Source organism: Bos javanicus, chromosome 11, assembly GCF_032452875.1.
Source record: "Bos javanicus breed banteng chromosome 11, ARS-OSU_banteng_1.0, whole genome shotgun sequence".
Taxonomy (NCBI): Eukaryota; Metazoa; Chordata; class Mammalia; order Artiodactyla; family Bovidae; genus Bos; species Bos javanicus.
Genome location: NC_083878.1, coordinates 77,934,634 through 77,957,722, shown reverse-complemented (window position 1 = coordinate 77,957,722; position 23,089 = coordinate 77,934,634). Strand labels below are relative to the sequence as shown.

At 39.4% G+C, this 23,089-nt stretch overlaps 1 non-coding gene across 1 annotated transcript; it reads right to left on the bottom strand.

Moving 5' to 3' along the window:
- Positions 1-22,325: 22,325 nt before the first annotated feature.
- TRNAC-ACA (transfer RNA cysteine (anticodon ACA)) lies at positions 22,326-22,397 on the bottom strand. The gene has a single exon. It is a non-coding gene; the product is annotated as a tRNA-Cys (tRNA).
- Between the last annotated feature and the right edge of the window lie 692 nt (positions 22,398-23,089).

Below are 23,089 nucleotides of genomic sequence, written 5' to 3'. Positions count from 1 at the left end.
AAAGCATAGTTAAGAAGTCAGGCAATATTTAAAGATTCCAAAATATGCGTCTTATTTTTAACACAATAAATTGAGTTATGCCTTTGATTTAGCAATTTCTTATATATTTTAAAATTATGTAATATTTTATAGAACATTAATATTTATTGATAGATCTGAGCAACAGTGTAAGATGCTAAAAATATTTGAAAACAATGTTTTTGGTTCAGTGCCCTCTGCCTTGTACTGTCATTATTTTACATAGCAAAGCTGGCTTAAGTGAAAATTTGGTTAGTTGTCTAATTTTGTTCTTTTATACCCCAATTCTCTGTATGTTAGTACAAATCTGAGTTTTAGAATGCTAATCTCTGAGTAATCAAATATGCCTAGGAAAAAATAATCTGCAGGGGAACCGTAGCTACAGACCATATGATTTGCATTATTAGTACTTTCCATGTAATAATTCTACACATTGTTATCATTAGCAACACTATTTCAATCATGAATATCACCAAGTTCAGAAGAAATCATTTCTGAATTGTCTCTATTAGACCATGATCAAGAGAAAAAATACAAGACCTAGTTTTCCTTTAGTGTTGTATCTGACATTTTTAAATAGACTCATTTTCTGTGGTTTCATGTAACCTATTACATTTGTCACTGAATGGCAAGGAGGCCTGTGTCTCATTAGCACTTCCGCTGGTACTTGAGAAAAATATCCTGGAAGAAAAAAAGATTCAATTTTCCCTGCTGGATTTGGAGGCATTTGATTTTTTTGAGAATTTCAGTGAATATCATCTCTAATTTTAGTTGAATACCCCTCACCATACGATGTTACAAGATATAACTAACATACTATCTGCCTAGAAATATGTTTCTCTTTGATCCTAAAAATGGCTTTTGATTAAAAAATTGGTTCTCCATTATGTTAAGAGTGAGATAGGATTTAAGTGGTGGTGGGGGAGATTGATCTATAAAAGACAGAACAAAAGAATAGATTATAATTAAATGTTACTTTTTTATCCATCTCTTAATTTCCCCCTCCTTTCTGTTCGTCTGAGCCCCAGGATTCTCTGTAAACTTCTGCGTATTTGGAATGTGTTTATATTAGGCTTGTCTGTAAGTGCGTTGTGTATGTTTGTGTGTGCGTGTGTGCATTTGGAGGGAAGTGTTGGAAAGTGTTTTTAGCTCAGTTGTTTGCCTTGTCCTCCTTTCTTTTTCTCCCAGCACTAGAGATGTTCTTCACATCTCTTAGCAACTCTATTGGGGTGAGAGCCATTTAGGATGTGAGAGAATTCCCTTGCATCATTCATTAATGGACATACCCTAATGTGAGTGCTGAATGATCTTTCAGTCATAAACATTAGGCTGTGTCACTCTGATGCTTAATATTGCTTCTTGGCTCCCTCTTACCTAAAATATGAAACCCACACTCTATCTAGCATTATAAGGTCTTCATAATCTGGTCCTAATGTTCCATTTTGGCCTCATCTTCCACCTCTAGGAGTCTAAACTATCTAGTTTCTATACAAGCTATGTTCTAATCCCTCTGTCTCTGCGCATACTATTTGTGTGGCCTGGGATGTTCTTTACCAACTGGGGAAGCCAATTAATTCCTTTTGTTTTAACTCATTCTGAATCTTTTCCGTGAAGACTTTCCTTGCCTCAGGCATCCTACAGAGTTCCCACTGTATTTTGTACACACCTGCTGAAGCAAAGACGGCTAATTTACAGCCAATTCAATATCCTTTCTCCGTCCTTCCACTCATAAGAGATTCCTGATTTTATTTGGAGTGGCAGTGTGCCCAGTTCCCAAACTTCTTGTGGCCAAGTGGTCAATCTCTGGCCAATGAAATACAAGTAGATGCTGAGTGGGACCTCTAAGAGATCTTCTCAAAAGGAGAAAACTGGAACTGGCCCTTTTTATCTCTACATATTGCCTAAAATGTGGATGTATTGGCTGGAGCTCCAGCATTCATCTTGGACTATAAGGTTCCCTTGAGAAAACACCACATATTAGAGATGGTGGGGCAGGAAGAAGGAGAAATCTAAGATTAACATTGTGACATTGCCTTAACAGCCGTGGACTATGTACCTCTGAACACTTTACATGAGAGAGAGAATTTATTTCTTGTGTTTTAACTTGGCCCTGTTTAGGTTTTCTGTTATGTGCACCAACTCTCAGTTCAGTTCAGTCACTCAGTCGTGTCCAACTCTTGGCAACCCCATGGACTGCAGCACGCCAGGCCTCCCTGTCCATTGCCAGCTCCACCTTTAATCTTTACTAATATACCTGCCTTACAGCAGTTACCAAAGAGTATAATATTGGACTATTTTCATATATATCTTTCTTACTCTGTTATTTCCTAGTAGGAGAGCTGGGTTACTGTATGTTTTAAAATAAGTATCATATGGATTTCTGCCAAGGCATGACTCTTGAATTGGTGGTGGGAATGAGGGTGACCAAATGAATGACCGAAATATCATTCATTTCTTTTCTTCCTTTTTTCAAACCACCTGTCACTATGCAAAGATATTATATAATTATTGACTATATTCTCCCACACTGTACATTATATACTGTGACTCATTTGTAACTAGAAATGTTTACCTCTCTCTTTTCCCTTACCCCTTCCCTTCTGGCAACCACCAGTCATACTTTGTATCTATGACTATGTTTCTGTTTAGTTATACTTGTTCATTTGTTTTTGTTTTCTTGATTCCACATATAAGTCAAATCATCAAGTATTTGTCTTTCTCTCTCTGACTTATTTCACTTAGTGTAATACCCTCTAGGTTCATCCATATTGTTTCACATGGCAAGATTTAATTCTTTCTTTATAACTGAGTAGTATTCTATTGAAAGCATGTGCTTCATCTTTGCTATCCATTCGTTTATTTATGGGCATTTAGATTGCTTCTATATCCTGGCTATTGTAAGCAGTGCTATAGTGGACATAGAGGTGCATATAGCTTTTCAAATTAGTATTTTGTTTTCTTTGGATTAATAACTAGAAGGAGAATTCTTGGATAGTATGGTAGTCCTATTTTAATTTTTTGAAGAATTTCCATACTGTTTTCCATAGTGGCTGAACCATTTACGCTCCCACAGATAGTGCATTAAGGCTGCCTTTTTTCCAATACTCACCAACACTTTGTCTTAATTGTTGTCTTTTTGATAATAGCCATTCTGAGGTGATACCTCATTGTGGTTTTGATTTGCATTTCCTTGATGATTAGTGATTTTGAGCATCTTTTCATGTGCCCATTGGCTGTTTGCATGTTTCCTTTGGAACAAAAGTCTATTCAAATCCTGTTTATTTTTAAATAGAGGTTTTTTTTATGTTGAGTGTATGAGTCCTTTGTTTATTTTTGCTATTAAGCCTTTATCAGATATATCATTTGCAAATATCTTCTCCCATTCCATAGGCAGGCTTGTTCATTTTGTTGATAGTTCCCTTTGCTGTGAAAAATCTTTTTAGTTTGATATAGTCCCATTTGTTACATGAACTCACCTATATCAGTGGCAGAACCAATTCAATATTAGTATGCAATATCGATACCAGGTTATCAAACAAATCAATTTTCTTCTTTTTTTAAATTTTATTTTATTTTTAAACTTTACAATATTGTATTAGTTTTGCCAAATATCGAAATGAATCTGCCACAGGTATACATGTGTTCCCCATCCTGAACCCTCCTCCCTCCTCCCTCCCCATACCCTCCCTCTGGGTCGTCCCAGTGCACCAGCCCCAAGCATCCAGTATCGTGCATCGAACCTGGTCTGGCGACTCGTTTCATACATGATATTATACATGTTTCAATGCCATTCTCCCAAATCTCCCCACCCTCTCCCTCTCCCACAGAGTCCATAAGACTGATCTATACATCAGTGTCTCTTTTGCTGTCTTGTACACAGGGTTATTGTTACCATCTTTCTAAATTCCATATATATGCATTAGTATACTGTATTGGTGTTTTTCTTTCTGGCTTACTTCACTCTGTATAATAGGTTCCAGTTTCATCCATCTCATTAGAACTGATTCAAATGTATTCTTTTTAATGGCTGAGTAATACTCCATTGTGTATATGTACCACAGCTTTCTTATCCATTCATCTGCTGATGGGCATCTAGGTTGTTTCCATGTCCTGGCTATTATAAACAGTGCTGCGATGAACATTGGGGTACACGTGTCTCTTTCCCTTCTGGTTTCCTCAGTGTGTATGCCCAGCAGTGGGATTGCTGGATCATAAGGCAGTTCTATTTCCAGTTTTTTAAGGAATCTCCACACTGTTCTCCATAGTGGCTGTACTAGTTTGCATTCCCACCAACAGTGTAAGAGAGGTCCCTTTTCTCCACACCCTCTCCAGCATTTATTGCTTGTAGACTTATGGATCGCAGCCATTCTAACTGGTGTGAAATGGTACCTCATAGTGGTTTTGATTTGCATTTCTCTGATAATGAGTGATGTTGAGCATCTTTTCATGTGTTTGTTAGCCATCTGTATGTCTTCTTTGGAGAAATATCTATTTAGTTCTTTGGCCCATTTTTTGATTGGGTCATTTATTTTTCTGGAGTTGAGCTGTAGGAGTTGCTTGTATATTTTTGAGGTTAGTTGTTTGTCAGTTGCTTCATTTACTATTATTTTCTCCCATTCTGAAGGCTGCCTTTTCACCTTGATAATAGTTTCCTTTGTTGTGCAGAAGCTTTTAAGTTTAATTAGGTCCCATTTGTTTATTTTTGCTTTTATCTCCAACATTCTGGGAGGTGGGTCATAGAGGATCCTGCTGTGATGTATGTTGGAGAGTGTTTTGCCTATGTTCTCCTCTAGGAGTTTTATAGTTTCTGGTCTTATGTTGAGATCTTTAATCCATTTTGAGTTTATTTTTGTGTATGGTGTTAGAAAGTGTTCTAGTTTCATTCTTTTACAAGTGGTTGACCAGTTTTCCCAGCCCCACTTGTTAAAGAGATTGTCTTTAATCCATTGTATATTTTTGCCTCCTTTGTCAAAGATAAGGTGTCCATATGTGCGTGGATTTATCTCTGGGCTTTCTATTTTGTTCCATTGATCAATATTTCTGTCTTTGTGCCAGTACCATACTATCTTGATAACTGTGGCTTTGTAGTAGAGCCTGAAGTCAGGTAGGTTGATTCCTCCAGTTCCATTCTTCTTTCTCAAGATAGCTTTGGCTATTCGAGGTTTTTTGTATTTACATACAAATTGTGAGATTATTTGTTCTAGCTTTGTGAAGAATACCGTTGGTAGCTTGATAGGGATTGCATTGAATCTATAAATTGCTTTGGGTAGTATACTCATTTTCACTATATTGATTCTTCCAATCCATGAACATGGTATATTTCTCCATCTATTATTGTCCTCTTTGCTTTCTTTCACCAGTTAAACAAATCAGTTTTCAATGAAATAAACAAATTTGAAATTTGTTTATGATTTTTATAGAGAAAAAATTCACAGTTTTTTAAAAAATCAATGAGCAGTAGCATATCCATGAGCAATAATAGCATAAATAATAAATGTGGGGAAGATTATAGTTTTCTTTCTTTTTCCTTTTTTTGGCCATGCCATGCAACTTGTGGGATTTTAGTTCCCTGACCAGGGATCAAACTTGGGTCCTTGATAGTGAGAGTGCAGACTGCCAGGAAATTCCCCTAAATTTTCAACACAACTTCTTCACCAGTTTTCCAAGCTCCTATGAATGAGATTCCAACAAGTAAGTCCCTCTCACCCCTACCCTCAACTCTATCTACCAACTGATTTTTTCCTGAAAAAAAAGTAGCTTTTATTCTACAGAAATCTTTTTCCTTTAATGTCTCACCTTACTTGTACTTAAGACTTTAACAGGAAAATACCTTTCCTGCAGTAGATGCTCAATTCAGAGGCACATGGGTTTTCAGTATCTGACTTTAACTGCATGGAGATGGAAATTTTCTTCTATCACCATTGATTGTATTGAAAGGTCCAGTGAACTTTAGTCACTTCTTATATTTTCCCTTGTTCTTCACAAGTATTTTCTCAGTTAAAAGTGACAGTTTGAACTCTGAAGTTCTCTTATCCACTATGGTTTCTGACCTTTGTTGACTCTGAACATTGTATTCCTTTACCAAGTAATTTTTTTTCTAATTTTTTATTTGATATTTTATGCATAATGCTTCCTTTACTCAGACTAAGTAGTCAACAGAATAAAATTGCAAAATGTTAACATGTTGAATGAATAAAGAAACAACTTCTGTTTTGAAAGAGAAGCACTGACCTGAGTGCAGCTGTGGATGGAGTAAGCTCTGTTGCCTTGTCGTCTTGGCTGGGTATGTCATTTTGTCTGGGTCACTGGTGTCTCAAATCTACTCTGTGCTTTTGAAACAATGTTTGTGGTACAGTTTTGCTCCTATTGTGTTCCTCTGGCCCTTTTCCCACCTCGTCAAGTGGGAATTTCATATTCCCTGCCTCAGGGTAGAAAAGACACAGCAAAAAACAGAAACAAAGCAATCCTTGCTTTTGTGTTTCAAAACTCTAAGCCTCGGTGAAAGGGGAGAAATTCAAAAGACTAGACTATAGGTTGGAAGACTTTCTGATGAGAGAAAACTTGAGGACATTCCTTAGGCTGGGAGGGTTGTGAGAGGAAGGTGAAGACAGCTGATTAGAGGAGAGCTTGGGGGAACTGGGATGGACCATAGGGGAAGGAAGAAAGATGGCTTCCAAAGATCACCCCATATGCTGCTTTAGCAAGCAACCGAAGTATTCTCTACCCATGAGCTGTAAAGGATTTAGGCCAGTGCCCACAGGAAGACAAGCCTCCTTTTGATGAGCATATCCTGGACTGAGGCGCTTTGCTATTTGCCCTTGGGTTTAGCTTCCCAATGAAAAACTCCCTAGCTGTGATCAACTTGCCACTCATGGCCCCTCGTCAGGAGGAGTCATGAGCTTCTGTTTGGAATGTATCCAACCTCCCTGTGTGGGATTGCCTCTTCCTTGGTGTCCTAGGACATCCACAATCCTTCTGAAGGAAGGCAGCATCCTAGTCTGGAAAGCTTGCGGTGAGTGAGAGTAGAAGACTTGTGACTGAAGTGTAGCTTGAATCGAACAGGATCCGCTCAGGATCACCACCAGACCTTGGCCTATGGTAAAACACATCTCTACTGTCTGGATGAGCTGGGAAGTTTTTAGAAAGTTACAAAAGGGAGTCTAGATTGTTTGCAAGGTCTTGGTGAAATTAAGAAAGGTCCAAGAGGTAGAGGATTGACAACCAATCTGTCACCTCGGTCCACCCAAAGCACTGTAGTGAGGCATAAGCTTTAATTTGCCCCTTCTCTTTTTCCATTCTGTGGCCTTGGCCTATCCAACCAGAGACCACCTCTGCTCTCCTTCCCCCATTACACTTGTCTGTGAAGTGTTGCCTACATGGGGGTCATCAGAAAACTTCCCAGATATGGAAATGGGCAAAAGAGATGGATGGATGTCCTTTCAGTGTAGTGCTGGATGTTGTCTGGTGTGCATTTGAGGCTTGTCTAATTGTAAACAGGTGTGCTTCGGGGAGCCTGGGGGGCTGCCGTCTATGGGGTCGCACAGAGTCAGACATGACTGAAGCGACTAAGCAGCAGCAGAGCTTCTTTCACTGGTTTTCTGTGGGCCTTCTATAGGGGTAGAAGGTAATTTATAAAAAATTGATTATAGTAATATGATTGTTATCTATATAATGTAAATGTCTTTGGTAGAGATAAAATTGATTTCTGTTTTGAAATAGAGAAGCGTAAACATTAACATTTTATCAAGCTTAAGAATATTAATCAGTTTTACATCTAGTAGCTAATCGATTTCAGCATTCCAAAGATATTTCAAAAATATAAACTCCATATATAATTATACATATATATGAACATATATATATATTCAAATTCTCCTTTAGCTGATCTTAATATCTTAATGTTTCCCTTACTAATTAGTAACGAGTAAAATAAAATAATGAATAAGATCTTTGACTTACATTCATTTTGTATTTGCATGAGTCATTTTAACTTCTCAACATTATACTTTAAGAGGATTACTTCCAAAGAAGATGCAGACTTCTTGAGATGATCTTCTGAGATTTTTTCCTTCTTGTTTACTTTATGCTAGTTTTAAAACATTGCTTTCTGTTCTAGAACACAAAATCTTTTCCATTGCTCTAAGTGCTCATAACTTTAGATGTAAACAGAGAGGAATGTGGTTGATTGCTTCAAGTACTAATTTTTCTTAATCATGGAACATTTTTGTTCAATAAAGTATCTTTACCCTAGTTGGCTTAGTCTTGTAGGACAAGATGTACTTATAAACCTGATCAAGCATCTTGCTTGGATTCATATGTACAAAGAGGTTAGATATTAGCAATGCTGATGGAACTAGTGTATTATGAGAGCAGACAAAAATAAACATTTCCTTCTTCTAATGATTTGTGGCTGAGCTGAGCACTATAAACCACATTAAACTTTTTTTTTTATAAGAATGGGATAAAGCAAGGATCATCCAGTATAGAATAATAGTATAAGCAAAGTGCTGGAGATTATGAGCAGTCAAATGACTAAGACATGAGGAAATTTTACTGATTTACAAATTATAAAGCAGAGCAGTGAAAGATAAGATAAGTGAAGGCCTTTATCCTACAGGTCTCGTAATTCTTGAGTAGGGGAATGGAATTCTAAATAGAGATGGTTTAAGAAGACTAATATGGCAGTTACGTGTCATGAGGATTAGATTTGGAGGTGGCTAACTGAGGTAGGTGGGGGAGAATTAAAGATAGCTTTGAGAACCTCCTAGATGGAATATAGGGGATTTTTCAAATGTTTAATGACTTTCAGAATAGAAAATGAAAAAGTATGATATTGAAAATGACTTCAAAATTTTGAAACTTGGGATGGTTGATACCATTGAAATGGAGGGCAAATAGAATTTCTGTTTTCTGAATTTTTTCAGGATAAAGCATCTGACAATATAATAGTTTATATTTTATGATTTTTCTTTGCTTTTTAAAATTTGAAACATTTCCCCCTAATTTGTCTCATTTGATAGTCACAACAGTCTGTAAGGCAGACATAGTAATTGCCATGTTACAAGTGTTACTCTTACAGAAGAAGCTGAAGCTCAAAGATGTTAAGGGGTTAAATGGTTTATTCAAACTTCAAGGAGGTGGCCCAACTTAGACGGATTGTTCTTTTGATCAAAGAAGTAAGATCATGTACAAGCATCATAGGAATTCGGGATAATGGGTGAGTATCCAGTTAGAGAAGACATTGGGCCTAATAGATACTCTCTTCAAGATGTGAGCTATGGGTATCATAGACATAAAATAGTTGGAAAGTAAGGGTCCAAGGATCTGGAACTTGACTCTGTAGTGATAATCTAAATAGGAAGTAGAGTCTTACCTAGTAAAAGCAGACATATTGCAAGATATAACATATTAATCGCTCTCTACCCAAATTTCTGGAAATATTCTGGTGTGTGGTATAAAGAGTATTCCTTCTTTTCCTTCAAGGAGGAGAAATTGACTTGACTAAACAAGTAGAGGGATGGGGTCAGCATGTGACTTAGAGGTGGAGAGATAAGAGAGAGCTGTGCACAGCTGTGCTGTGCACAGCAAGACACCCCACCATCCACCATAGGATTTTTGCAAGGTGGGAAGAGAAGCTTTTGTCACACCCATGCCTTTTTGGGTAGGTCCCAGAAACATGTCTGGAGCAGCATTGCATGTTCTCATCTCCCTGTTTTCTATTCATCAGGGGTAAGTGAAAGTACCAAGGGCAGTGAAGTACTAATTAACCCTCACAAGCATTTTCATCTCTGGGTACTTGGTCATTAGTGTCAAAGCCTTAGAGCATGTATATCTATCATTAAGGCTATACTTGTCTTTATCTCATACTTCATGGGATTCTGATAAAGAATCCTGCAGCTCAGGTTAGTTTCTCTATGCACTGAAGGGATTTTTCAAATCTGTTTTGTCACCAAATGAATGTTACACCCCCAGAGTTGCCATCTAGGTACTTAGGATCAGTGCCAATCAGTGGTGAATTTTGGCAGCAAAGAGTGTGCATTTCTGTTATTTCCAATGAAGCTGTACACAATAGAGTGTCAAGGCCTCTCTAGGGCCCAGAAGAAAAGCGCTGGAATCCTGAGCTATGAGTCTTTGATGTGTGTGATGCTAATTTTATGTCAACTTGACTGAGTCATGGTGCCAACATATTTGGTCAAACAATATTGTGGATATTTTTGTGAAGGTGTTTTTTGGATGAGATTCATGTTTGACTTTGAGTAAAGCAAATTACCTTCCATAACATAGGTGGGCCCCATCCAGTTAGTTGAAAGTCTTAATAAGACTGACCTCTTCCAAACAAGAAGGAACTTTGATAGAAGTTTGCCCAAGCAGCTTTTCTCTGGGTCTCCAGCCTGCTGGCCTACCCTGCAAAGTTTGAACTTTACAAGCTTCAAAAATCATATGAGTCAGTTCCTTAAAATCTCAATCTCTTTCTATTTCCCCCCTAGTTTTCTAGTTATCTTAATATTACATAGCATACAATCCTGAATCCCAGTGGCACAACTGGGATGGCTCAACTGTGGGCTGGAGTAAAGATCCACTTTTAAGGTAGCTCTCACACAACTGCATGACTAGCAAGTTGGTACCAGCTGTTGTCTGGGAGCTTAGCCAGTGCTATTGGCCAGCAGGTCCTGTTCCTCTCCATGTGGGCCCCTCCACAGGCTGCTTGGATTTGCTCAGAGCATAGTGGCTATATTCTAAGTGCAAATGACCCAAGAGAGGAACTAGGCATCTGTGCCTTCTTTTATGACCTAGCCTTGGAAGTCACATAGCATCATATCTGTCACAATCACAGAGCAACTCAGAGTTAAAGGTGGGGAATTCTAGGGTTGGCAGATAAAATATGAGATGCTCAGTTAACTTTGAGTTTCAAATAAATCATATCTGCACATGACTAATGGAAACACCATAGCTTTGACTATATGGAATGTTGTCAGCAGAGTGATGTCTCTGCTTTTTAATATGCTGTCTAGGTTTATCATAGTTATTCTTCCAAGGAGCAAGTATCTTTTAATTTTGTGGCAGCAGTCACCATCTATAGTGATTTTGGAACCCAGGAAAAGAACATCTCTCCCTGTTCCCTCCTTTTCCCCATCACTGTTTGCCATGAAGTGATGGGACCAGGAGCCATAATCTTCATTGTTTGAATGCTGAGTTTTAAGCCAGCTTTTTCACTCTCTTATTTTACCTTTATCAAGAGGCTCTTTAGTTCCTCTTAACTTTCTACCTTTAAAGTGGTATCATTTGCCTATCTGATATTGTTGTTATTTCTCCTGGCAATCTTGATTACAGCTTGTTAGTCATCCACCCCAGCATTTCTCAAGATGTACTCTGCATATAAGTTAAATAAATAGGGTGACAATATATAACCTTGATGTACTCCTTTCCCAATTTTTATAAATGTGCTCCACTGCAGAAGGGAATGGTAAACCATTTCAGTATTCTTGCCTCAAAAACCCTATGAACTGTATAAAATATATATAAATATATATTCATTTTCAGAAGCCATGCCCGTGGGGCCACCCAAGACGGGCGGGTCATGGTGGAGAGGGCTGACAGAATGTGGTCCACTGGAGAAGGGAATGGCAAACCACTTCAGTATTCTTGCCTTGAGAACCCCATGAACAGTATGAAAAGACAAAATGATAGGATACTGAAAGAGGAACTCCCCAGGTCAGTAGGTGCCCAATATGCTACTGGAGATCAGTGGAGAAATAACTCCAGAAAGAATGAAGGGATGGAGCCAAAGCAAAAACAATATCCAGCTGTGGATGTGACTGGTGATAGAAGCAAGGTCCAATGCTGTAAAGAGCAATATTGCATAGGAACCTGGAATGTCAGGTCCATGAATCAAGGCAAATTGGAAGTGGTAAAACAGGAGATGGCAAGAGTAAATGTCAACATTCTAGGAATCAGTGAACTAAGGGACTGGAATGGGTGAATTTAACTCAGATGACCATTGTATCTACTACTGTGGGCAGGAATCCCTTAGAAGAAATGGAGTAGCCATCATGGTCAACCAAAGAGTCCGAAATGCAGTACTTGGATACAATCTCAAAAACAACAGAATGATCTCTGTTCGTTTCCAAGGCAAACCATTCAACATCACAGTAATCCAAGTCTATGCCCCAACCAGTAACGCTGAAGAAGCTGAAGTTAAACGGTTCTATGGAGACCTACAAGACCTTTTAGAACTAACACCCAAAAAAGATGTCCTTTTCATTTTAGGGGACTGGAATGCAAAAGTAAGAAGTCAAGAAACACCTGGAGTAACAGGCAAATTTGGCCTTGGAATACGGAATGAAGCAGGGCAAAGGCTAACAGAGTTTTGCCAAGAAAATGCACTGGTCATAGCAAACACCCTCTTCTAACAACACAAGAGAAGACTCTATACATGGACATCACCAGATGGCCAACACTGAAATCAAATTGATTATATTCTTTGCAGCCAAAGATGGAGAAGCTCTATACAGTCAACAAAAACAAGACCAGGAGCTGACTGTGGCTCAGATCATGAACTCCTTATTGCCAAATTCAGACTTAAATTGAAGAAAGTAGGGAAAACCACTAGACCATTCAGGTATGACCTAAATCAAATCCCTTATGATTATACAGTAGAAGTGAGAAATAGATTTAAGGGACTAGATCTGATAGATAGAGTGCCTGATGAACTATGGACTGAGGTTCATGACATTGTACAGGAGACAGGGATCAAGACCATCCCCATGGAAAAGAAATGCAAAAAAGCAAAATGGCTGTCTGGGGAGGCCTTACAAATAGCTGTGAAAAGAAGAGAAGCAAAAGCAAAGGAGAAAAGGAAAGACATAAGCATCTGAATGCAGAGTTCCAAAGAATAGCAAGAAGAGATAAGAAAGCCTTCTTCAGTGATCAATGCAAAGAAATAGAGGAAAACAACAGATTGGGAAAGACTGGAGATCTCTTCAAGAAAATTAGAGATACCAAGGGAACATTTCATGCAAAGATGGGCTCAATAAAGGACAGAAATGGTATAGATCTAACAGAAGCAGAAGATATTAAGAAGAGATGGCAAGAATACACAGAAGAACTGTACAAAAAAGATCTTCATGACCAAGATAATCACGATGGTGTGATTATTCACCTAGAGCCAGACATCCTGAAATTTGAAGTCAAGTGGGCCTTAGAAAGCATCACTATGAACAAAGCTAGTGGAGGTGATGGAATTCCAGTTGAGCTATTTAAAATCCTGGAAGATGATGCTGTGAAAGTGCTGCACTCAATACGCCAACAAATTTGGAACACTCAGCAGTGGCCACAGGACTGGAAAAGGTCAGTTTTCATTCCAATCCCAAAGAAAGGCAATGCAAAGAATGCTCAAACTACTGCACAATTGCACTCATCTCACACGCTAGTAAAGTAATGCTCAAAATTCTCCAAGCCAGGCTTCAGCAATATGTGAACCGTGACCTTCCTGATGTTCAAGCTGTTTTTAGAAAAGGCAGAGGAACCAGAGATCAAATGGCCAACATCCACTGGATCATGGAGAAAGGAAGAGAGTTCCAGAAAAACATCTCTTTCTGCTTTATTGACTATGCCAAAGCCTTTGACTGTGTGGATAGCAACAAACTGTGGAAAATTCTGAAAGAGATGGTAATACCAGACCACCTGACCTGCTTCTTGAGAAACCTATATGCAGGTCAGGAAGCAACAGTTAGAACTGGACATGGAACAACAGACTGGTTCCAAATAGGAAAAGGAGTATGTCAAGGCTGTATATTGTCACCCTGCTTATTTAACTTCTATGCAGAGTACATCATGAGAAACGCTGGGCTGGAAGAAACACAAGCTGGAATCAAGATTGCTGGGAGAAATATCAATAACCTCAGATATGCAGATGACACCACCCTTATGGCAGAAAGTGAAGAGGAACTAAAGAGCCTCTTGATGAAAGTGAAAGAGGAGAGTGAAAAAGTTGGCTTAAAGCTCAACATTCAGAAAATGAAGATCATGGCATCTGGTCCCATCACTTCATGGCAAATTGATGGGGAAACAGTGGAAACAGTGTCAGACTTTATTTTTCTGGGCTCCCAAATCACTGCAGATGGTGACTGCAGCCATGAAATTAAAAGGCGCTTACTCCTTGGAAGGAAAGTTATGACCAACCTAGATAGCATATTCAAAAGCAGAGACATTACTTTGCCAACAAAGGTCCGTCTAGTCAAGGCTATGGTTTTTCCAGTGGTCATGTATGGATGTGAGAGTTGGACTGTGAAGAAGGCTGAGCGCCGAAGAATTGATGGTTTTGAACTGTGGTGTTGGAGAAGACTCTTGAGAGTCCCTTGGACTGCAAGGACATCCAACCAGTCCATTCTGAAGGAGATCAGCCCTGGGATTTCTTTGGAAGGACTGATGCTAAAGCTGAAACTCCAGTACTTTGGCCACCTCATGCGGAGATTTGACTCATTGGAAAAGACTCTGATGCTGGGCAGGATTGGGGGCAGGAGGAAAAGGGGATGACAGAGGATGAGATGGCTGGATGGTATCACTGACTCGATGGATGTGAGTCTGAGTGAACTCCAGGAGTTGGTGATCGACAGGGAAGCCTGGCATGCTGTGATTAAGGCGTCGCAAAGAGTCGGACACGACTGAGCGACTGAATTGAACTGAACTGATTCATTTTCAGATTCCTTTGCATTACAGGTTATTATGAGACATTTCCGGAGAAGGCAATGGCACCCCACTCTGGTACTCTTGCCTGGAAAATCCCATGGACGGAGGAGCCTGGTGGGCTGCAGTCCATGGGGTCGCTAAGAGTCAGACACGACTGAGCAACTTCACTTTCACTTTTCACTTTCCTGCATTGGAGAAGGAAATGGCAACCCACTCCAGTGTTCTTGCCTGGAGAATCCCAGGGACGGGGGAGCCTGGTAGGCTGCCATCTATGGGGTCCCACAGAGTCGGACACGACTGAAGTGACTTAGCAGCATGAGACATTGAATATATTTCTCTGTGTTATGCAATAGGGCCTTGTTGTTTATCTATTCTATGTATAGTAGTGTATATCTGTTCATCTCAAACTCCTAATTTGTCCATCTCCCCTGTTTCCCCTTTGGTAACCATAAATTTGTTTTCTATATCTGTGATTCGATTTCTGTTAAGTTTGTTTGTATCATTTTTGAAAGATTCCACGTATAAGTGATACCATATGATAGTTGTCTTTCTCTGTCTGACTTACTTCACTTAGTACAATAATCTCTAGGTCCATCTCACTCCTCCTGAAGACTATGAAGAGAAGTTGGTGACCAAACAAGAATCAGAGACAAATTCTCTATTCCTTACACAATCAACATACAGAAATGAAACCCTCCCATTCAAAAATAGGAAATGTGAGAGTACCCAGCAGTTACTTGCTCAGGGCTGTTCTGAGATTCCGCTAGGGAATGCTGCAGGTTCCTTAGGGCTCAGTCCTTCTCCTAGGGATTGCTTTCCATGGCTCTTGACTCTCTGGGCCCTTTGTTCTGCCCATGAGTCCCCTTTCCTTCTCCTTAAAAAATGACACGTGGCTGAAGCTGAGAAGTACTCTAAGGCACTTTCCTGTCCATAGAAGTTTGGAAATGAAAGGACCCCTTTTCACTTTGTGTTAACCCTGTTGTTTTCAGTCTGAGTCAATAAAACTGCTTTGAAAATGTTGTTGTAAGCCTTTTTGTGCTTCAATTTATAATCCTTTCCGTTAGACCGAAGGTACACTGGTGAATCTTCCTGGGAGACTGCAATGGGATAAGACCCTTAAGATTCTTAGAAGCCCTGTTCTTTTGTTTTTCTTCCTTTTGTTTGTCTTCACATCCTTTAAGAAGGTTTTTATTTGGAAATACTTTCAAACTTACAAAAGGTTATAAAAAACAAAACAGTACAAGGCGGATCTTGTATACCCGTTACCCAGATTTGCTTATTGTATTAGCTTCCTCTGATTGCTGTAACAAATTTCCACAAACTGGGTGGCTTTAAACAACAGGAATTTATTATACTCTTATAGTTCTGGAGGCTCAGTATCCAAAATCCAAGTGTTGACAGGATCCTATTCTTTCTGAAAGCTCTAGGGGAGAATCTGTTTCGTGTTCTCTTAGCTTCTGGTATTGCCAGAAGCAACACTGGCATTCCTTGGCTCATAGAAGCATCACTCCGATGTCTCCCTACTTCATTACATAGCCTTCTCCCTGTGTGTGTCTGTCTCTGCGTTCCTTCTCTTCTTTTAAGAACACTGGTCATATAGGATTAACATCCCACCCTACTCTAGTGTGACCTCCTCTTAATTTAATTATATCTGCAAGAACCCTGTTTATGAATAAAGTTCTGTGGTTCTGGGAAGGGCACGAATTTTGAGGGGCATGCCATCAACCCAATACACGTGTTGTTAACATTTGATCCCATTAGGTTTACTATTTGCACTCTCCTTCTCCTCCCTCATCTTCTTTGTCCCTCTCTCTTTGCATTCACTATGTGTATGTAATAGCTTTTCCTTGGATCATTGCCTTCCACGCACCAGGACCCTTTTACTGCTCTTTGTTGTGGTTGTTGTTCAGTCAACTCAGTTCTGTCTGACTCTTTGCCACCCCATGGACTGTAGCCTCCCAGGCTGCTCTGTCCATGGGATTTCTCAGGCAAGAATACTGGAGTGGCTTGCCATTTCCTTCTCCAGGGGATCTTTCTGGCCCAGGGATCGAACCCTCATCTCTTATGTCTCCTGCGTTGCCGGATGGATCCTTTACCACTAGCACCACCTGGGAAGCCCCATTTTAGGCATCCCCCTCCTTCCAATTCCTATTCTCATTGATTTAATTTCCTTTTTGAACTCTTAGGATAATAATATGCTTTCAAAGGGAAAGAAGTTTCACTTCTCATATATTTTCCACTCCATCCCTCCTACTTCTAACTGTTAAGAGTTTGTTGTGTTCTGGTTAATCCATCCTGTATTTCCTTCTTACAATGATAAGTAGATGTGTTCTTATTTTCCTTTCATCCTTTAACAAAAGCTGTGATAACACATATACTCTTTAGCACTTTGCCTTTTCGCCTTAATAATATCTCCTAGAAATAAATCCACAGCAGTTCAGAGAGATCACCTTCCTTATTCTTTTTTTTTATGTTGGGTGTGTGCGCCATAGTTTATTCAACCAATCTTCTAAGCTTAGTTACTTAGGTGGTTTTCAACATTTTGTAGTTACAAATGATGCGGCTATGAATAGCTTTTTGCACAGAATTTTTGTATTGTGGCAGATATAAATTTTTAGCAATGGGATTTCTGGGGTGAAGGATAAGTGCATATATCATTTTGTTATTGCCAAATTCCCCTCTCCATATAGCACTTTCCCCTGCTTTGCAGTTCCACCAGCAATGTGTAAAACTATTACTATTTCTGACAGCCTTACTGACAGAGTGTACGGCTGCATGCATGCATGCTCTGTCATAGTTGTGGCTACTTTTTGCAACTCTTTGGACTGTAGCCTGCCAGCTCCTCTGTTGCAAACCTATTGGATAAGAGACAGCATTTCAGTGCAGTTTTAACTTGCATTTTCTTATTCTGAGTGAGGATAAACATCTTCCCATATGCATTAGGGCCATTTGAATCATTTTTTGTGAATTATCTGTTTGCCCCTTTTTCTAAGGATTTTTCATCTTTTTTCTCTGAACTTTAAAGAGTTCTTTAAAATTAGATATGTTAACTTTTTATCCGTGATAGCTGTCATGAATATTTTCTTCCAGTTTTATTGCCTCTGGATTATGAATTACACTTAGAAAGTCTGTTTCTATGTTGAAGCTGAAACTCCCATACTTTGGCAACCTGATGTGAAGAGCTGACTCATTTGAAAAGACCATGATGCTGGGAAAGATTGAAGGCGGGAGGAGAAGGGGACGACAGAGGATGAGATGGTTGGATGGCATCACCGACTCAATGGACGTGAGTTTGAGTAAACTCCAGGAGTTGGTGATGGACAGGGAGGCCTGGCATGCGCAGTCCATGGGGTCACAAAGAGCTGGACACGACTGAGTGACTGAACTGAACTGATGTTGAAGTTAAAGCAGAACTCATCCATGTTTCTTCCAGTAGTGGCGTGGTTTCATTAGCTGACTTTGGTATTCATTTAATTCCAGTTTTTTTCTTCTTCGGAAGATTTCTGATCTTATTTTTTCAAATCAGTTATTCATTTTTAAAAAGTGCTTAAAATATTTTACCAGTGACTTTCATGGTATGTATCAGGAGGGTCTTTCAGCAAGGTAGGATCTGGGCCTATCTTGCTGCCAGACATGGAAGTCAGCTAATTTCTGCTCTGCAGCCCTTAAAGAAGACAGCATGGTTTTTCTACACAGTTCCTAAACCCATAGTCTTACAACATGTCAATCCTTTTGGTAATTTGCTTTTGGCTAATAAGAATAGCAAGGAGAGATAAGAAAGCCTTCCTCAGGAATCAATGCAAAGAAATAGAGGAAAACAACAGAATGGGAAAGACTAGAGATCTCTTCAAGAAAATTAGAGATACCAAGGGAATATTTCATGCAAAGATGGGCTCAATAAAGGACATAAATGATATGGACCTAACAGAAGCAGAAGATATTAAGAAAAGGTGGCAAGAATACACAGAAGAACTGTACAAAAAGATCTTCATGACCAAGATAATCACGATGGTGTGATCACTCACCTATAACCAGACATCCTGAAATGTGAAGTCAAGTGGGCCTTAGAAAGCATCACTATGAACAAAGCTAGTGCAGGTGATGGAATTCCAGTTGAGCTATTTCAATCCTGGAAGATGATGCTGTGAAAGTGCTGCACTCAATATGCCAGCAAATATGGAACACTCAGCAGTGGGCACAGGACTGGAAAAGGTCAGTTTTCATTCCAATCCCAAAGAAAGGCAATGCCAAAGAATGCTCAAACTACTGCACAATTGCACTCATCTCACACGTTAGTAAAGTAATGCTCAAAATTCTCCAAGCCAGGCTTCAGCAATAAGTGAACTGTGAACTTCCAGATGTTCAAGCTGGTTTTAGAAAAGGCAGAGGAACCAGAAATCAAATTGCCAACATCTGCTGGATCATGGAAAAAGCAAGAGAGTTCCAGAAAAACATCTATTTTTGCTTTATTGACTATGCCAAAGCCTTTGACTGTGTGGATCACAATAAACTGTGGAAAATTCTTCAAGAGATGGACCAGACCACCATCTGCCAGACCACCTGACCTGCCTCTTGAGAAACCTATATGCAGGTCAGGAAGCAACAGTTAGAACTGGACATGGAACAACAGACTGGTTCCAAATAGGAAAAGGAGTACGTCAAGGCTGTATATTGTCACCCTGCTTATTTAACTTCTATGCAGAGTACATCATGAGAAACTCTGGGTTGGATGAAGCACAGGCTGGAATCAAGATTGCCAGGAGAAATATCAATAACCTCAGATATGCAGATGACACCACCCTTATGGCAGAAAGTGAAGAGGAACTAAAAAGCCTCTTGATGGAAATAAAAGAGGAGAGTGAAAAAGTTGGCATAAAGCTCAACATTCAGAAAACTAAGATCATGGCATCTGGTCCCATCACTTCATGGCAAATAGATGGGGAAACAGTGGAAACAGTGTCAGACTTTATTTTTCTGGGCTCCAAAATCACTGCAGATAGTGATTGCAGCCATGAAATTAAAAGACGCTTACTCCTTGGAAGGAAATTTATGACCAACCTAGATAGCATATTGAAAAGCAGAGACATTACTTTGCCAACAAAGGTCCGTCTAGTCAAGGCTATGGTTTTTCCAGTGGTCATGTATTGATGTGAGATTTGGACTGTGAAGAAAGCTGAGCACCAAAGAATTGATGCTTTTGAACTGTGGTGTTGGAGAAGACTCCTGAGAGTCCCTTGGACTGCAAGGAGATCCAACCAGTCCATTCTAAAGGAGATCAGCCCTGGGTGTTCTTTGGAAGGACTGATGCTAAAGCTGAAACTCCAGTACTTTGGCCACCTCATGCGAAGAGTTGACTCATTGGAAAAGACTCTGATGCTGGGCGGAATTGGGGGCAGGAGGAGAAGGGGACGACAGGGGATGAGATGGCTGGATGGCATCACTGACTCGATGGACGTGAGTTTGGGTGAACTCTGGGAGTTGGTGGTGGACAGGGAGGCCTGGCATACTGCAATTCATGGGGTCGCAAAGAGTCAGACATGACTTAGCGACTGAACTGAACTGAATCATACTATTTTCTTTTATAGATATTGTTTTTTTTGTTGGTAATTTGCTTTTGGCTAATCATACTATTTTCTTTAATAGGTTTTATTTTTTTTAATAGGAATTTTTTGTTTTGTTAACATGCTGCATGTTAACTTTTTCTAAGGGTTTCTATGTGTATATGCTTAAATACGATAAAATATACATGAGTTTGTTGACTCTATTTTAAAAGGAAAGACCTTAAACAAAAGCAAGCAATTTGAAAATATGATGCTTGAATTCTGTACATGATCAGCAAATACTAATACAATTCAAATTTTCCTCAATACGTAAGCCCAAGCAGAAGCGTATTATTCAGTGTTAGAGGTATTTAACAGAGGAAATGAAATTCAAATAATATTTTAATAAGTTAGAAATATTTAAATTCTCCTTATCAATACACAAATGCACTTCAGTAGATCACTAGCAATTAGGAGATGTCCATACTGCTTTCTCTGTGAACTAGAGTTGATAAGGCATCAGATCAGATCAGATCAGATCAGTCGCTCAGTCATGTCCGACTCTTTGCAACCCCATGAATCGCAGCACGCCAGGCCTCCCTGTCCATCACCAACTCCCAGAGTTCACTGAGACTCACGTCCATCAAGTCAGTGATGCCATCCAGCCATCTCATAATAGCCTATATTTATTGTATATGTGGCTCTTTTATAGCCAAAAAAGTGCCAATATTTCACATAGTAGCCATTCCATTTATTAGCAATATAACAGATAAAAAGGAAACTCAGATTTTTTTGAAAATCCCTCTTTCTGGTCCTATTATATGTTCCTGGACCTGATCTAATGCAGTTGTTGTTTCTGGCACTCAGAGCTTCTGAATTCAACTCCACAGACATTGCTCTGAGCAGTTCTATACATAAGTGAAAAATATTTCACACAGGCTCCATCCAAGTAAGGATTAGCTTTCTATCAGCTGATTTGGGGTCTACTACCCTCCAAACCTCACTGTAAGTTCTCTTATGTTGTGGATTTGGTAAATGGTTTTAGATGAGCTGTTGGTTAAAAAAGAAAGCTGAAAAAAAAAAAAAAAAAAGAAAGCTGCTAGGACTTTTACCAGATCAAACATAATCTCCACTGCCAAAGACAGATTTTGAAAATCATTGTAAATTTTATGATGAAGTGTGGAAATCTGAAAAGAAGCCTTGTTTCAAAAAATGGAAAAATTTCTCCGTAAAATCTTCCAAAAGTTCACAATCTATAACGCATGCTTCTCCTTAATTTCCTCTTTCACTCACTTCCTCGTTCCCAGCAGCTGCATGGGCTTTGCAGCCAGCACTCTTCAGAGAGTTTGCCTCATCAGAATTTGTGGACTGAAAGAATAATCCAGCCCTAGTGGACAGTATAGGAAGACATGTTGGCAAATCCCTTAGATCGGAAATGGTCTGAATGATGGATGGTCTGATGCTATATAATTTAAATCAATTTTAATATGGAATCATATCCACTAAAATCTTTAATTCCCGGGTGAGAAAGTTACTGTTTTCAGGATTGGTTATAAATATTGCAGGAAGCACATGCAGCAAATTATTATTAAATTAATTCTAAGAATGTGAACTATTTGAGGGCCAGAGTTATGGTTGCTATCAAAGGAAACTAAATACATCGAAGCTACATGATGCTTGATGTGAAATATCTGTGGGAAATATGAGGCTCCTTTTCTTTGCTCTGGCTCATAGTGGGTTTTAGACTTCATTCACAGACCTGGTTCTTGTCTGAGGTTCACAACCATCTTGTGAGGCACATGGTCCAGAAAACTTCTGTCTCCTTTGAGGAGAGAGAAATCTGACAATTAGAAGGGTTAATTGACCTTCTATAGTTTCCAGTAGTATTGGCAGGGTCCAGGCTGAAACACAGACCTCTGGACTCTTCACTGTGTGCTGTTCCTATTATATAGTGGAGTGAAGTTTGCTCAGTCATGTCCGACCCTTTGTGACCATGGACCGTAACCTACCAGGCTCCTCTGTCCATGGGATTTTCCAGGCAAGAATACTGGACTGGGTTGCCATTTCCTTCTCCAGGAGATCCCTAGCCAGGAATTGAACCCGGGTCTCCCGCATTGTAGGCAGATGCTTTACCATCTGAGCCACCAGGGAAGTCCTGTTTCTGTTATAACATCAAGAGAAAATAAAACTTAACGCAGGAAAAAGAAAGGAAAGGGAAAACAAGTTCAATTTCATAGGTTGTTAGAAATAGTAGGTTTATGTTAACAATATTTTTAAATGTAGTTAATTTAGTGAAACTTGGAATGGACTCCCTGCCTGGGGTGTAAGTGAGGGGGGAATGTCTTGATTAAAAAAAAATCAGATATAAGGTAAAAATAAGATTTGTGGAATAATAAAGCTCTTGGAGGCGTAAATGATGCCATTGACTCTACAAGTTAGGTGGGTTGGTTTTCATCTCTTACTGGAGATCCTTAGCCTACCTGCCCACATGCCATGAAATTGCCCATCCTCTCAGGCTTTGTGGGAATTTTCTGAGAGAAGGCACGTCCCATCCTCACTCTGCACCAAGGGGATTGATAGCCATGTTCTGGGTAGCCATCCATTTACCAAAAAGTCCCAGAAACTATAATGGGACTTTAGTTGCAGACCAGGGGAAAGAAGATGCTGAGAGTAAAGGAAGGCACAGACGGCATTCAGAAGGCACGTGCCTGAGTGTCATTATTGTTTAAAAATTTCCTGATGTGGAGCCTCACCTAACATCTATGTGGCATAGATGTTGTACCACACACTGTAACATAGATTAAGGGCCAGATTAAGCAACGTATTTTTATTCTTTAAGAGTA